General features: G+C 40.7%; 1 long non-coding RNA gene across 1 annotated transcript; it reads right to left on the reverse strand.

Moving 5' to 3' along the window:
• Positions 1-12,403: 12,403 nt before the first annotated feature.
• On the reverse strand, positions 12,404-16,060 carry LOC138720713 (uncharacterized). Its single transcript, XR_011337458.1, has 3 exons — positions 15,804-16,060; positions 13,361-13,461; positions 12,404-13,244 (listed from the first exon to the last, which is right to left on the reverse strand). It is a non-coding gene; the product is annotated as an uncharacterized lncRNA (long non-coding RNA).
• Between the last annotated feature and the right edge of the window lie 73 nt (positions 16,061-16,133).

The following is a 16,133-nucleotide window of genomic DNA, read 5'->3' on the forward strand; positions in this document are numbered from 1 at the left end:
GTTATGAAACAGTAAGTGTTTTAAAGGATGAAATTTAGTAACCAATCTATAGGAACCATTAACCTTTCACACCCAAGTACACTTCAAATAGGCGTAGGTTATGAGGGATATCAATGGGCATTATGGCAACAAGATGTGCACAGTAAAAACACTTACCTGTTATGTTTTGCTCTGCATCACGGCAAGGTTCCCAACTACACTCCATTTCAGAGAGTGCTGTTACCTGCATATAAAGGCCTGCCAACTACCAATCCATTAATTCAAGAAAGGGAAATCAAGATTTGTGTGCCCATTCCTATTTCAAAACCAATTTTAACTGGTAAGCCATTATTCTTAATTGTAGCTTAGGAAACTGCTGTGCAGCAATGGACTTTGTCACCAGGTGATAAGTGATAGGATGAATAAAGAAAACAAATGATTGGAGTGCAGAGTGAACTGGGATGCCTACTGAATACTCCGATCTACCCTCCACTCCAATAACTGATGTGCCACCATGGGAAGGCAAGACAAAAGAAGTTTGGTTCACAGTGGCTAGAGAACTGGGTGAAAAACAATAGTCAGGTTGAGACATTTGGCGAAAAACACTGGAAAAAGATTTATGATACGTACCAATGTAAGTGCCTATCCATAGGACATGTATCTGCTCACCAAAAACTAAAAATCCTGAGGCAAAGTGGCATCAGACAGCGGATCATTTGGCTAAAATAAATGTACTGCAAATCTTGAGGCAGAAAGGCCAGTAAGTGGTTACAGAAGTGGCTAGGAGACATTGAGAATTACGATTTATTTCAGTAAGCTGCAAGGAGAGGATGACCTGTGACAAAAGCTCTGGCAATACACATTGTAGATGCATGCCACTTTTTTCAAACAATGGTACAGTACCTGTCAGAAGGACAACAGTTTACCCATCTCAGGGAATACAAACTACACTGAGTAACTTGTCAAGTAGATTAGATTGGTTCTTTAAAGTGGACACTTGAAGGCTGGGAATACATCCTTACAGAAATACAAACAGTGGTGTAGGGAATGTGTACCCCACACAGGCTGCAACTGGTCCCACAATCATTGCTGCTTTAAATCAGTGGCTTGCTACTCTTCTCCTTCTCAGAGAAATACAATCTGATAATGGATCACATTTTAAAAATAAAGTTTTACAAAAGCAAATAAGTATGGAATTCTGCAAGGATTAAGTTAACAATACCTGGGGCTTGGATTATGTCCAAGACCTAGATGTCTTCTCTTGCAGGAAAATACAGGGTTACATCATCACCGTGGGAATTCTGACACTGCGAACGTATACCTGAGAACTAATCTCTAACGGCTTCTGCTTTTTTACATTGCCTTTGCAACAAATTAGGGGTTGAACATCAGCTGCAAACCAACTTTAAAACTAGTTAGAGGAAGGATACTGTCTGCATTAGCCCGAGGTCAACGACTGACAGTAGGTGATAATGTTAAGAGTAATTCTAAGACATAAAATTAACCTGACTTTAACTACATGTAATACTGGATGGGAAATTGCTAATTATTTTAACAATAAAAAGAAGTGGTTACTACAGACACGTAAGGCCACAAATCATACCTTAACAGCTCATAAGAATTATGCTTTAATTGTAAATGGTGAGAACAGAGTAATAATATACACCAATTTCTCCATAAGCACTGCTGATAATCAATAGGATGTTGACATAAATAGACAAAATTAAGATACCACTTGTTCCTGATTGTGTATCTTACAAAGCAATTAAACAAACTCTTAACAAAGGTACTCCTTTACTTAATGCAACAGCATGATAGATAAGAACCCATGATTATTGCTCCAAAATTAAAGACAATGAACATACATTTGAACTCAACCAACATAAGCACCGGTGCAGGATATACAACTAGAAGAGTTTGCATGATGCAAACTTTGCTGGGTGGAATTGGTACAGGATCAGGAATATTGAATTAATTTGATACTAAAATTCTAGCAAATAAATTATCAGCATTGGAAGAATGAAAGCTGGTGTCACCAGAATAACTGCAAGCTGGTTACCAACAGCTTTTCAACCTTCCATACGAGACTGGCAAGGTACTTGGCACCTTTAGCGACAAACTAATGTATTGCTGTGGTCCCCATGACTAACCACCAAAACCATACCACAGGAAGCCAGCTCTGCTTTATCTTGTATTCTATTTCAATTAACTAGAATGTATCAGGTTAATCAGATTTGGGTAGCCACTAAAAGTAGTCAAAGACAACCCTAGAACAAATGTTCCCTGACTTGGTGAAAGACAAATTCAAAGGAGAATGGCTTAAAACTATTGAGGGCCCTGATGATAATGCACCTACAGAGGAGTTAATGTTTCAATTGCAAGGAATTGCACTGATGAGTGCCACTCATGCAATAATCACATCCTTATTGCTGTCATTCATAAAGTCTTTAATAAAAAGATTTAGATGCCTATAGTAGAAAGTGATTGTTTGCATTGTAATACAACTGACATTTATGAAATTAGTAAACACTACACCTACTGGCTATCAAGCTGAGGATGGACTTGCCCTACTATGCCTACAACTCCAGTATGAAACACTCCTCTGTTAATCTGCATCTGGCAGCACTTCTACAGTAATGAGATAGAAGTATATGGTAATAGTTTGGGATGTGTTTGTATCTACCTTCAATACTACCCACTTTGAAGATGATGTAAATTTTGGACCTGGCAACATTTGCTGCTGGAGGCTCAGGTAAGACCTTATTGCTGTCTACAACTACCCGAAAGGAGGTCTCTCCTCCCAACATCTGTCTGAAACTGGAAGATATTTAGATGAAAAACAAGCAAAAATGATAAAGATAATAATTAACTGATTTGATTAGTGAAAGTGGAAACCAGCCTTACTGAACATAATTGTATGATGTCTTTACAGGTTTGTCACCAAAAGATACAATGTACTGAAACTAATGATACATCCTATGCTTACACTGTTAATAATCATTGTATTATGAATTTTTGTAACCTTGATATTGATAACTCAAGTTAAATCACACACTAAAACTGTAAATAATCCGCTTTCCACATGCTCCCACCCTCAGCATTCACAGGCAAGACGGCTGGTATTCATATGACAAATGTATTAAGCTCACTGTGCAACACCAATAATTGTTGAATGCTGGGCTTAGCCAAGGGGTGGAATGCAGCCACCCTACAGCCCCCTACAATGCACCAAGTTGCAGAGGAGATGAGCAAAAAAATAATTATCTCAATGAACAGTGTAAACAATGACCACCAGTTATCCTAAAGCTGAAGTTATCTTAACAGAAAGGGGGCTGCATGGTTACAGCTGTTCCAGTAGGTCAACACTGTATAAACAGCCTTCCCAAAGACAACTAGCAGAGACTAATGCCTTCCTAAGCTTGCCGGACCAACACGGCAGGGATGAAGTGTATACATGACTCAGCCAACAACAGAGTAGAGAAACTGAGCAACCAACAACATGCACTTTGGAGAGAGCAATGGGCTTAAACTGGCTTCAACCTATATACTCCTTCCGGGTGACCAGGCATGCCCAGCACCATGATGGTGACCCGTAACAAGAATTACGTTTTTATTGTGATTCACCTGTATATTGCAATTGCCATGTTATCCTTGTGTTTTGATTTCAGTATGTTAATGTATCACTCTCATAAATCAAAATCCCATGTAACACCAAATATATCAAATAAACAAATTTGGTATTAAACATTCAACCCTCATGTGGAGTATCTAAAAGAATCTAGTCAGAGACTATTGAACTCTGACACATGAAAATTTGATGCTGCAATCAAGCAAGATCAAATACAGGAGAAAACCCTTCTTGTAAGTCGGAAATAACTGTTGTTAGACAAAACCAGCTATGCTAAGACTTTTATTGTGGTGCTAAGCAGTATTTCAGATCATTGAATTCAGTTGACAGTAATCTAAATGGCAGTTTGTGCTCTGTGTCTTTTCCCAGCAAGAGCATCAAGGTAGATGTGAATACTGGCAAATGACACTAAATGCAGAAAATATAACATATTTTCTAGCACAGGTAGAATTCAGTGAAATCAGACATCCTCTTAATTGTTTAGATTCCAGGTGCTACTGGATTTTCCAGCAACTGGCAAAACTCTGCAGAACTTCGCTGAATGCTGGACAATTTGCTTATCTTAAGTGCTCCACTAAAATATCTGACAGTATCACAACCACTTAGATCAACCGCATTCCTAACTCACCTCAGACTTTAAAAAAACAAAGTAATAAAGTCTTCCTGAGGAATTCTTTTCAACTAAAAATAAATTTGCACTAGTTAAAGAGAAAATAATGTATAATAATACTTGGTGTACTAATTATGACAGTCTTGTGTTCTCGTGCATTTGTTCTTGGCTGACCCAAAACTCACTTATGAAGTTTATCTGACATCAGCTTTTATTAAAATAGAAGATAAAAACAAACAAACAAAAAAGCATAATTTTAGCAACTTTAGTATCTTTGCCAAACTTTAATCACTTGGGCTGAAAAATTCCATGACGATTGTCTGGTTTGGCCTGTACAAACTTCATTCAAAATTGCTCATAATAATACTCTAATAATAACAGCTACAGAAAAGCCCATATAGAAATTAATAATTTCATCTTCAGAATAGGACTTGACTACTTACAGCAAATACAGCAGAGTCATACTCCAAACAAAGAGGCTAAAGCAAATCTCTGAATAGCTATTCACTAAATAGCACCATCTAACCTGAACACTGAATCAGACAGCGGTCCCAAGTTAAAAAATAGCACACGATGATGTTTTTCAAGGCTGTCACAGAATATAAACAACCAGCCTTAACTTTAATGCTTCCCAGCTTTTCCATGCTTGAACTTGCAACTATAATGCCTTTACTTGACCGTGTTTACACGCGCACATTTGCACACATACCTAAATGCAATAAATATACATTCAAAACAGTCCAAATGTTGCAAGTCCTAGAAGAACACATTACCTGAAAAGGAAAAATTCAAACTATTCTCCTAATATGAACACGTAGTTCCATATTCTGCTCCTTGGTAGTACCATTCAGGCTCCATAAGATGGCAGACCTGCATATATTTAACAGATGTTAGTGTAATGACATTGCTGTAAATACATTGCTTTTAAAATGGTTGCTTTAAATGGATGGCACATCTTTTTAGTCAAAATGTTTTGAATGTGCTGTATTTAGAACTGTAATGAACTCTGCTTACTGCTCTGTATTACCTTTCCAATAGTGATTGATGGCTTTGGACATGGCCTACATAGAGTACTTGTGAAAAAATGAAATGTAGCATTATCACTCAGAGTTGATTGATTTGGAATTAACTAAACTTGATCGATGCAACTCTTTCTCAGAAACATGTAATTGGCATTTATTCCTACTGATTAAATCTAACAACTTGTTCTCTAAGTAAGATAATTCTTAGAATATAATTGCTGATTTGAACACACCGAAGTTCAAGTTTATCTTTTAAACACTTCGCTGTACAGGAGACTATTTGAGGCAACAGTGATTTACTTGTTAACCCTGAAGATGGTGTATTTATTTCCCATTGAACAATGATGTCTCTTCTAAAAACTTTTTTCAGGTTCTCTGACATCAATGTAGTTTCATTATCTGTATATTATAGTAAATTTATACAAAAAATTGCCTTTATGACTAAGGTTTTTGTGGAGAATAGTGTGATGCGTTTACCAGTGCTTTATACCCATTTCCTTTCCATTTGTTAAGACCTCAAGCTCATTTAGACCTAAGATTTTCAACCATGAATTTTTTGAAAATGCTATCATACTTTAAACGACCAAGTAAGAAACAGAATGAATTTGCAATCTTGCTTTTATGTTTAAGTTTAGCAAACCCTCACTCTTAAACGTTACAATTATAATTACACAGGCATGTAATTTTCCCATAAAGGTTTCATTGCACTTGTTCCACTTGGCTAGGACTACATGGAAAAGTGGCTAGATTGTTATTAATATTTCAAAATAACTTTTGGAAAAAAGACAGTAAGAAGTGTTCGTGCCAGCAGGAGAGCAGTTTATACCTACTAAGGCTGTGAAAAGGAAATCACAATAATTTTAAAATAAAAAGTGTTCTACCTCCTAGTGAGCAAATGGAATAAAGGAAACAAATTACTATGGAATTTAACTCAAAGTCCTTCAAACCGCACATGAGAAATGCTACCCTGAAAACTTCAGTTAGGAAGAAAACTTCCACTGGAGTCAAGAAACTGGGCTGTTATGTTCACATGCAAATTCACAACATTTTCATATGTAAACATGCTCTTTAATAATTGCTTAGCAGTGAAACCTTATTTAAAATACTGCTCCCTGACGCATTCACAGACTTCTTGCTGACTCACTGTTCAAGAATGGGATTTTGAAAAAGAGCAACAAAAACATGCCAATAACAGAAATATTGAAGAATTCAGATAATATCATGAACATCTGCACCCCACTTCCACGTCCAGTTACTGCATCTATCTTCGCAGATGTGCCAAGAAGTTTTTGCTTGTTTGGCACTCTCATCACTTTTAAAGCAGTCCTGTAATGCTCTTACTGGTACAGAGAGGCCTTTGTTATTTGTTTGCTTCTGGTTTATCTGCGCTTATTTCAATTAGAGACACATAAAACCCCTGCACGAGTGGTTACAGCACATCTGCAGTGCCTTATGCAGCAGGGCTGCAACGTGCTCTGGCCTGGCCGAAGGGGCCTGGGATGTCCATCCATGTCCCAAAGTCCTGGATGGAGGCTGGCCGGCCTGGCAAGCCTGTGCACCGCCTCCTGTTTGCATCTCATTTTGCAAAAGCACCTCTTTTTGTGTTGACAGACTTTGCAGCGTTTCAGCAAGACCTTTAAGAGCTCACTCATCACGTTAGCCTGCATCTCCTCCTCCAGCTGCTGCTCATGCTGTCATCTGGAGCAGCAGTCCAAGAAACGCTGCTCACAGCGACAGAGAAAGGGGAAGACAAGCACTTTTGCACTGCCTCGATTCGTACCTCTGACACCCAGTGTTAGGCAAAAGGAATGAGAAGACAGGCTTTGTGTTTCATGACAATAAAATAGACTGATGGAGAGCACGGGCTCCCAGACTTAATCCCTTGGGTAGGGGGAAGATTTTGGTGTAACTGATAGCATCAAACTCCTGTTCCCAGACTGCACATCCATGTCTGGGTGCCTCCACTCCTGCCTTCTAATACCACTGCTGTACCTGTGTCCATGCATCACATGTTGCAGACCTAGAATTTAATTCGTCTCCCACATCTCTGCAAAAAGAAGCCAGCTCCGTTCCCTCATCCATCTCCACTCCACCCACATCCCTCTTCCACCCCGTCTTGTTCCCAGAGTCTTGGAAAAGGTGGCTCTGGTCAGGCTCCTGCACCAAGGGCAGTGACGGTGGAGGGGCAAGAGTGGCTGCCCTCAGCGGGTAGGCGTTGGCTGCTGCTCCTACAGAACTCCAGGCGCAGAGGAGCTCCCTCCTGGGTTGCACCTGCTGTCCCAGAGTAACTGCTGTGCCAGAGCACCCTGGAGACAGGGAGACAGTGCAGTGCAAAGGCTAGTGGGCTGGGAACTCCTTTTGCTCCACAGCACAGGTCTGTGCCTCTTGTGACATTCCTTGCAATGTAAGTAGTGTTAAAAAAGCAAAAGTAGTATTTCTAATTAACAGGATTATTGACCTTGTCTGAATCTCGGAGCCCTTCAGTGCTTAAATGCTTCCTGTGCTCTCCTTCTTAAATTGATTGGAAGCTGGCCTCAAACAAGAGCGAAGGCAAAATGTGGATTGAGTTTTTGAGCAAAGCTGCATTTAAAGAAAAAAAAAAAACCAAAAAACACCACTAAACCAGCGCGAGCGCAGAGACCGGCGGGGAGCTGCAGGCGATCGCTGCTCCCGCAGCCCCAGGCGCAGCGGGGCCTCCCCGGGTCACACCCGCCGTTTCCACAGCGACCCCGCAGGCCGGAGCGCACCAGGGACACGGGAGCGGCCGCAGGGCGCAGGGCGGCAGGGCCCGGGGCCTCCGGCACAGACCCCGCGGGGCCGCGCCGCCTCCCGCCCCGCCGCCCCGAGGCGGGAAGCGCAGCGCCGGGCGGGGCCGGCAGCGCGCGCTCTCTCCGCCGCGCCCGCCCCGCGGGAGCCCTCCGGCCCGCGCGCTCCGGCAGCTTCACTTGACGCATTGCAGGTGCGAGGCAGCCAATGGCGGGGCCCGGCTCTCACCGGGTAACCATTGCGGAGCCGCGCTAGCCAATCAGGCGCCCCTTGACATCAGCGCTGCCTCACAGGCCGCCGCACCGCCGTGCCAGCAGTCCGTAACCTTCCGCCAGAGGATATAGGTCCCGGCTCCAGCCAGCCCTTCCCGCCTGGCGCTCACAGTTCCCGAAGGGATGCGGTGGGGCCTGCCCTGTGCCGGCGGGAGCCCGTTGCTCTCTCCCGCGCCGGCAGCGCTTCCCGGCCCGCATCCTCCCTTTGGGGTCGGTGGGTAACACGCGCACGCAGAATCCCTAGGCTGGAGACCTGTGAGATCATGGACTCCAGCCGTACCTTCCCGCTCCCGAGCCGTATGCCGAGCTCCTCATCCACCCGCATTTTAAACACCTCCAGGGAGGGTGACTCGCCCGCCTTCCTGGGCAGCCTCTGCCAGCGCCCGGGAACGCGTCTGGTGAAGAACTGTCTCCTCACGTCCAACCTGAACCTCTCTTGGCGCAGGCTGAGGCCGCACCTGCCCGCTGCCCCATCCCAAGTGATAAGTGCACAGGTTCTGCTGAGGCTGTGTCTTCACGCCAACGCGACGCCGCAGCTGCTGGCCTGGGACAGCGATGCCAGATCCCTTACCTTGTCAAACACCCAGCTGGAACACTGCACGAGGGGCTGGCAAGGGTATCTAAAGACGTTTACACTCTAAAGGACACTCCTTGGCTCCACTGGAGGCCAAAGGATTGATGCAAGCATCTCCGGGCAGCCAAAATTCAAACAATAACTTTTTTTTTTTTTTTTTTTTTTGCAAGAACTGAGCTAGATGATAACTTGGTACCCAGGAACCCATCACGGAACAGGGTTCATTTCTTTTTTTTTTTTTTTAATAAGCTTCTGGGCCAGCAGTATGTCCCAGAGGAGAGAACAAGATGAAATAAACTAAAGAAAGAAGTGGGAGGTGGAGTAGGAAGGTATCTATGTTTAAGTTATTTGACCTCATAATATAATAACAACAAATTATTTCATTGTGAGTATTTGCTTTTCACTTATTTAATGCCGAATATCTTGTTTCAGTTATATTTTAGTTAAGGAGATTGGTGCTCTATAAGCACCTAAAATAGAATATGGAGATAGAGACAGCAGAAGCAGAATGGATGCCAAAGTGAAATGATCTGGAGTGCTGAGCACTGCATCAGCCCACACACAGGCCCACCCCAAGGATAGTGATGCGGAGAAGGCTTAGATGGTGCTCCCTGCTTGGAAGAATGATGTCAGTATTGGCAGGCCTGAAACCAAACTGAAGGCTAACCAAAATAAACTCATTATATGTACTTCCCATCTATATAGTATAAAAATCCCATTCCCGGTGCACTGACCTTTGTGTTAGGTTTGTGCTCTTTTAACAACACTGCTGACAGCCTCACAGGCAGCACGTGACAGCGCACTTACTAAATATTAGAACTTAATTAGCATCTATAATAGTTTTACTACCACAAAAATAATAACAAATAGCCATAGTGTGGGAAAGGTCAGTCCTGCTTGTTAGGAAAGGTGTGCACAAAGTGCTAGGTGCCTGGGACAGGCCAGATTTTAGGCTTATTCTTATTTCACAGAAGCCAACAGCCTCAGAATAAGCAAGGCAGAACAGAGATTTGATTAGGCAGCTGATATCACCTGTACCCTCACAAAAACGTTGTAAGGAATAGCAGGCCCAATAGGACAGCTGTGTCTTCCAGGTGTACAAAGGAGGTTTTTTGTAACATTTCTGGAATTTCAACAGTGATGTGAGGTGCTTTAGGATGGGGGCACACACGTGCTCCAAGGATCACACTTCAAGAGGCTGGACTTGATACGTGCTAGTGCCCCCAAAGGTAAGAAACCGAAGTTCTAGACAAAGAACTGGATCAAAGAGAAACCTTAAGGGCGGTATCAAAACTCATGTTCTGGAGGCATCATATGTTCCTGTTGTTTCAAAAGTTCTTCTCACTAAAAAACTTTAAAAAGACAAGCTCAGTAGAGGATTTCCCAGGTACTACCACACCAGGTTCCCAGGGCAGAGGCAGTCTGTTGGCTCTCAAGCAACAGGCTGCGGAGATTGGAATTTATTTTTACAGTTTCTCAGAACCGATACTAGAAGTGTATCTTCACTTCAGGGTTGTTGAGCAACATAGGGGTTATTTCATATCAGGTGGGTTTATTATTGACACAGGCACAAACAAAGAATACCTGTGTGAAGAAGGGTAGTGATTTCATACCTTTCTTCGTGTACTTTAGATGAATGAGGAAGAGTATTGCCTGGCAATGATTCAGGCTTCCAGCATCTCTTAAGTAAATTGGGATGCATGTGTAATACTCACCTCAGGCTAGCTTCATAGTATGGCAGATTAGAATACTGGATGCTCTTGGAAAGCAGTATTTGACATCCATTAACTCAGGTGGTTTTGATCTTGTAGCCTCTTATCCCAGTGAATCAGACAAACTGATAGAAACTCCTCAGGTATGTGAGAGAAAGGAAGGGAAGAATAAATCCCTAGGTGATGCAAATTAACATGGATTTATTGACTTCAAGGCATGTTTACAGTTGCTGAGAATTTGTACCGGAAACAATAATTCTATAATTATGACTATCCTTGAAATGCATATGTGGAGTTGTTGAATTTTTTACCTCTAGCTATAGCACGAAGACTTATGACAGCCATACCTGACCTAAAGAATTTTTTTTAACATAGACCTACTACAAAATTACAATTTGGAGTTAAGTAAAGGAGATTAGAGGATTTATCTATGGATCTGACATACCCATCTGCCTATGCCATATATATTCTCATACATATATTTGTTAAATTTAGCTGGGACTTTTATTGCAAAATTAATATCCCAGTTTGCTTCACAGGAATATTGAGATGAAAATGAATTACTTATGGACAAAGGAGATGTGTAAAAAACAATGCAAATGGCTCATTTAATAATTACCATTATGTAAAGAAGCAATCCGGAACATCTTTGAAGATTTTTTTTTTCTCCTATGTTAAATAGGACAAACGGCAATGAAGAAACAGCAGTACTGGAGTTGAACAAACCAATTTCCAGCTTTTCTTCAGGACTTAAATTCTGAAGCATACTTGTTCACCATTGTTTATTCTACTATTACAAGCTATATATTGGTTCAAAATCTGTAGCTAACAGCAACAGCTGCTCAGCTTTTATCTACTTGTTCTAAGACAGAAATTTGAACCTATGAAGTAAACCAGGTTTTGGCCCAGTCAGTTTTCCAGCGTATTCTTAAGAAATTAAATGCAAAATCAAGCCATTCCTAATAAGGTGAGAATTGTTTCATTGTTTGTTACATTGCATTGTTTAAAATTTTGAGGAATCCCTCTACTGAAATTAGAAACAATTTTTCCTGTCATTAGAATGACTGTTCCCATGCACTTTTTTTGACAGAGGTATTAAATGGAATCACCATGAAGTAATATAGTTCATATACATGGATCCAACAGTGAGTGAGCATGACCTAGACATGCTTGACAATGTTATGTAAAAATACAAAATACTTAGCAAACACATACATAAATATTCTGTCCGCTTCTGCATTTCATTCTTGAAAAACAGTGGATAAAATTTGGCTTTTATCCATGAAAACACTAACAATAACAAAACATAAAAAATAGAAAAATGAAAGGAGTAACTTCTGTTTATACCATGAATCATCCAATGTTTGCCTTCCTATGAAACTGGCAATTAGAAGAACTGAGAAGGAAAATCCCATTTTCACATACTCCAGTGTTTCTAGAGAACTCTTCACAGGACTATGAAGAAAGGTTGTGTTTTTAAGACTGTGAAAAAAAAATGTTGGGTTTTTTTTTTCATTTATTTTACATCTCAAGGGTAAAAAAGTAGGGGAAAGCACTTTGGTTTAACAGAATTATTATATAATGTTTAACCAGCAAGATGTAGAACTGAGTTTATGAATGGGAGCAGGTCAGTAATTCCCACCTTTGAAGTCTTTCAAAAATAGAACCTTTTATGTTTCCCAGCTCAAACAACCCTGAGTTTACAACACAAAACTCTTTGACTATTGGGCTTCAAGGATGCTAATTTACACAGCTACACACAAAAGGATTCACTAGTTTAATTGCAATGTGTAAATAATTTAAGTCTAACCAACGGCTAAATTAGTTTTATATCAGCACCTAAAACTTTACAAGACAACGGACACTCAGTGTAGGTAGCAACTACTTTTATTCAGCTGTACATCGATGGTCTTCTAACACTTAATGCTTATTGAAAATTCACAATTGTATGTGATTTTCATACACAGCAGTGAGAATGAAGCAAATATAAAGAAATGATGAGCATATGAAAGATTGGGTAGTTTTGTGGGGTTTTTCTCTCAAAGAAAAAGAAAACATAATCTACTGCAACATAGATGTTCCCATTTAAAAGAGCTACCAAGTCTGGAAATTCAAATGTTAAGATTAAAGCAGTCTTTACTTTCACATCTTGTATAAATGTGGTCAAATTCAATTCTGTTCTAGCTTTTTATGTCAGTGGAGTTCCACCCACTTATTTGCAATCTTTCTGAAGCTCATAGAGTATTTTTGTAAGGATACTGGCTTAGATTTTCACAGATGCTAATGGCATTTAGAAATATTAATTGTGTGAAAATGGTCTCTCCAAAAAACATTGCCTATATGAACAGAATTTTGTAGAGAGGGCAAACACCCCTATTTTCTGATATACCAAATGAATTCCAGTTGACTGGAAAAGCAGTACAACAAATTCACATCCAGTTTGGGTAGCTCACAGAAACAACTGGCAATATTGTAGCCATGAAAACTAATTATGAATTTGTTCCAGTTGCACAGATGTTGCATATACTTACATACTTGGTTTTGGCTTCTTATACTTCTAACTTAATATGCGCTGGTTATCTATGCCTCTTGCCATCATATCAGCCTCCCAGCTGTGCATTAAATGATTTGACAAACTTCTGTCCGTCTGTTCTTACATCCATTCTCCCTGGGGCAGATGCCTGTGAAATGTTTTAGGTTTGATTTTTTTTCAACTTAACAATTGATATTGATAGTTATAATGTGAGGCCATGTTCTTCAGTGCTTATTTGAACAAAGCCAAGGCTGAAAAGCTCACCTTGCATGTCAGGAGTAAAGTTTATTATAATATTTTTTTACTTCTTAACAGAATTCCTCCTTATATCTTAGGCTGCTCCAAGGAATGGACACGTTAAGTATCTGCAGAAATGGAGACAAACACTGTAATCTTACTATCCCATTAAGGCAAAATTTAGAAATGCAGTACTAGGTAGAATGGTTGCAAGTCTTTTAACTATGCAACTAGTAAATGCATAAAATAATCTTGTTAATATTAGCAGCTTAAACACAAGTCAACAAAAGCATGTTCAGTGATAGCGAGTAAAATAATTCAGAACAGTAAAGCTATCCAGGCAGAAATTAGTCTTGATAGCTATCGCATAGCCCTCTGTTCGTAACAGAGCTCTCTAGCAACGGGATGGCCAAGTTCTATGGTTTTAGGCACAAACACTGAGTAATTCCATGGCCCAGTCCAGCTCCCACTGAGATCCAGGAGATTTTGAATGAGACTGTAGAACCTGGCAAATCATTTGACATTGTGTGTCATTGGAGTGACAGGGGCATTTCTTGCCTGCCCACAACTGAATGTAAATTTTAAGAGAACAAAGAATACTGATCAAAATCTAGCTGTACAATTGAGTGAAAGCAAATGTACAAGAAGCAGGCAGATGCCAGTTTAGGTTAGTTTTTTTCTACATTAAATAAGCAGCAAAACATTAGTATTCTGTTTTGTTTACATTTATCACTGCCATATGTCAAATTAGGAAAAAAAAAATTCCCTTTAGTCAGAATGTTATTTTTGAGCATTAGCTGTGAAATATTTCCAAATACAGAATGATGCAATTTAACAGAAACTACTGCAGAACCTAACTGTGGCACCTTAACTGATGATTCTGACTTTTTTTTCTTAAATAAAGCAAGGTAACTGCATTCCAAACTACTTTAAAAGTAACTTTATTTTATAATTCCATTTTTAATATAAATGAATTATTAGTGTGAACCATCAAGAGTTAGCAAAAGTAGACACAAAAAGTTTTTGTATTTTAAAAGGAAATAGGAATAAATGCACAACAATCCTTCTGCTTAAAGGCTCCGTTAATCTTTGGCAACATTCATTGAGTGTGACTGAGTGTCATTTTACTTTACATTTCCAAGTTTATTCACGTATGTCCAAAAGCTGTAATGCTGATAGCTTGTAAAAAATCTACATAAATTTTAATTCCTTGTCTTATATTTCTCCTTAGCAGATAAAGCTAATCCCTTCATTTTTTAACAAGTGAAGGTTTGCATCAATGGAAGAACATATTTCATGCACTTAAAAATTAACTTTAAAAGGACCACAATGAGACACCCACATGCTAAACTATCACATTTAAACGCTGGTAAGATTATTCTCCTGAGGATACCTTCAGCCTTCCATTTTGAAACATTTTGGCCAAAGACCATGAAGCTGCATTAGCTATTTATCTTTGTGAGATAATTGTAAAAATTTCTCAGCTCAATATTTACATAGGATTTAGTGTTTCAATAATGAGATCTTCACCCATGTAGGACCACAATGAGGTGAATGATTTGTGCATGAACATTGTTACTCACACATCCCTGTGAGGCTCAGGGAGTTCCAAGATTGACTTATCCAAGTAAAAGCTCTTGTAGCCTGAATCAATCAAACATTGTACCATGTTTTCCAGAAAGAAATTAAGCTGGGACAGGAAGAGCTTAAAATTATTGGTCTGGTTTGAAAACAAGTGATCGATTTGCATGTTCTTCCACAGGAAAAAAAGAAAAAAAAAAAAGAATTAAAAAAAGGAACAACTGCTTAGTGGCTTTAAAAGAGTGTATATTAAAAATAAGAGGCTGGCCATTCTGCACTAATGGAAGCTGTCTATAAACCTATCATTTGCTGATTAGCCAGCTGCAAATCATTTTTCTGACACTATTTCAGACACTACGAGCTCCTACACAAATTTTAGAATCTTTTGGGGACTATATATATACAGTATATATACTATTTAGTTTGCAATGAGAAATCCTTCTAGATTGCAAACAGGTTAACTGTTGTGTTTGCCAGCCTATCGCTGTGTTCCAGAAAGGCAGGCAAATAAATTGTAACTGAAGTGGTAGCGCTAGTGGAATTGTCAAACAGAACTCAACCCATTTTGTCTTTATTTCAAACACTCCAAGTACGCACAATCTTTCAAAAAAAGAAAAACGCATTTTAAAAGATTTAATGCTGCACTACAAACAGATCATCGAAATTATGACCACGTTTGAAATACCGCTAGGCTCCCAACCCAGAGAGAGGCCTAAACTAAAACCTTAATGAAAAATACATCAAACTACAAGGAGGCTCAAAAACCTCAGGGTACGTGTCAGGAACGGAACCAAACCCCTTGGGTGCAAGGTGGGTCCGTGTTTGTGCTTCCACAAGTTCGAGAGGAGGTGCGGGGCGAGGGCTGCGGGGCGAGGGCTGCGGGATTTACCTGCGTTATCACCGGCTGGGGGGCAAAATCCTCACGCCCAGCGTCCGGCATCAGGGCGAGCTGCCGCCTCGCTCGCAGGCTGCACCTCGGCTGCGGGTCCCACCGGCAAACCGCGACAATTACAAGACAAGGCAGCCGCTCGAGCTTCAGCTGCAGCGCCCCTGCCCTTCGGGTTGCCTCTAGGAACGGGCTTTACCGGCGCTCCCCGCTCTCCCGGGGCCGCCGCCCGGGGGAACGCGAAGGCCCCGGCCCTCCCCGCGCGGGGTCTCGGGGCGAGGGGGGGAGGGGGAGAGGGCGGCCCTCGCCGCAGCGCCGGGGGGGCGGGGCCTC

The sequence above is a fragment of the Phaenicophaeus curvirostris genome, chromosome 5, assembly GCF_032191515.1.
Source record: "Phaenicophaeus curvirostris isolate KB17595 chromosome 5, BPBGC_Pcur_1.0, whole genome shotgun sequence".
Lineage (NCBI taxonomy): Eukaryota > Metazoa > Chordata > Aves > Cuculiformes > Cuculidae > Phaenicophaeus > Phaenicophaeus curvirostris.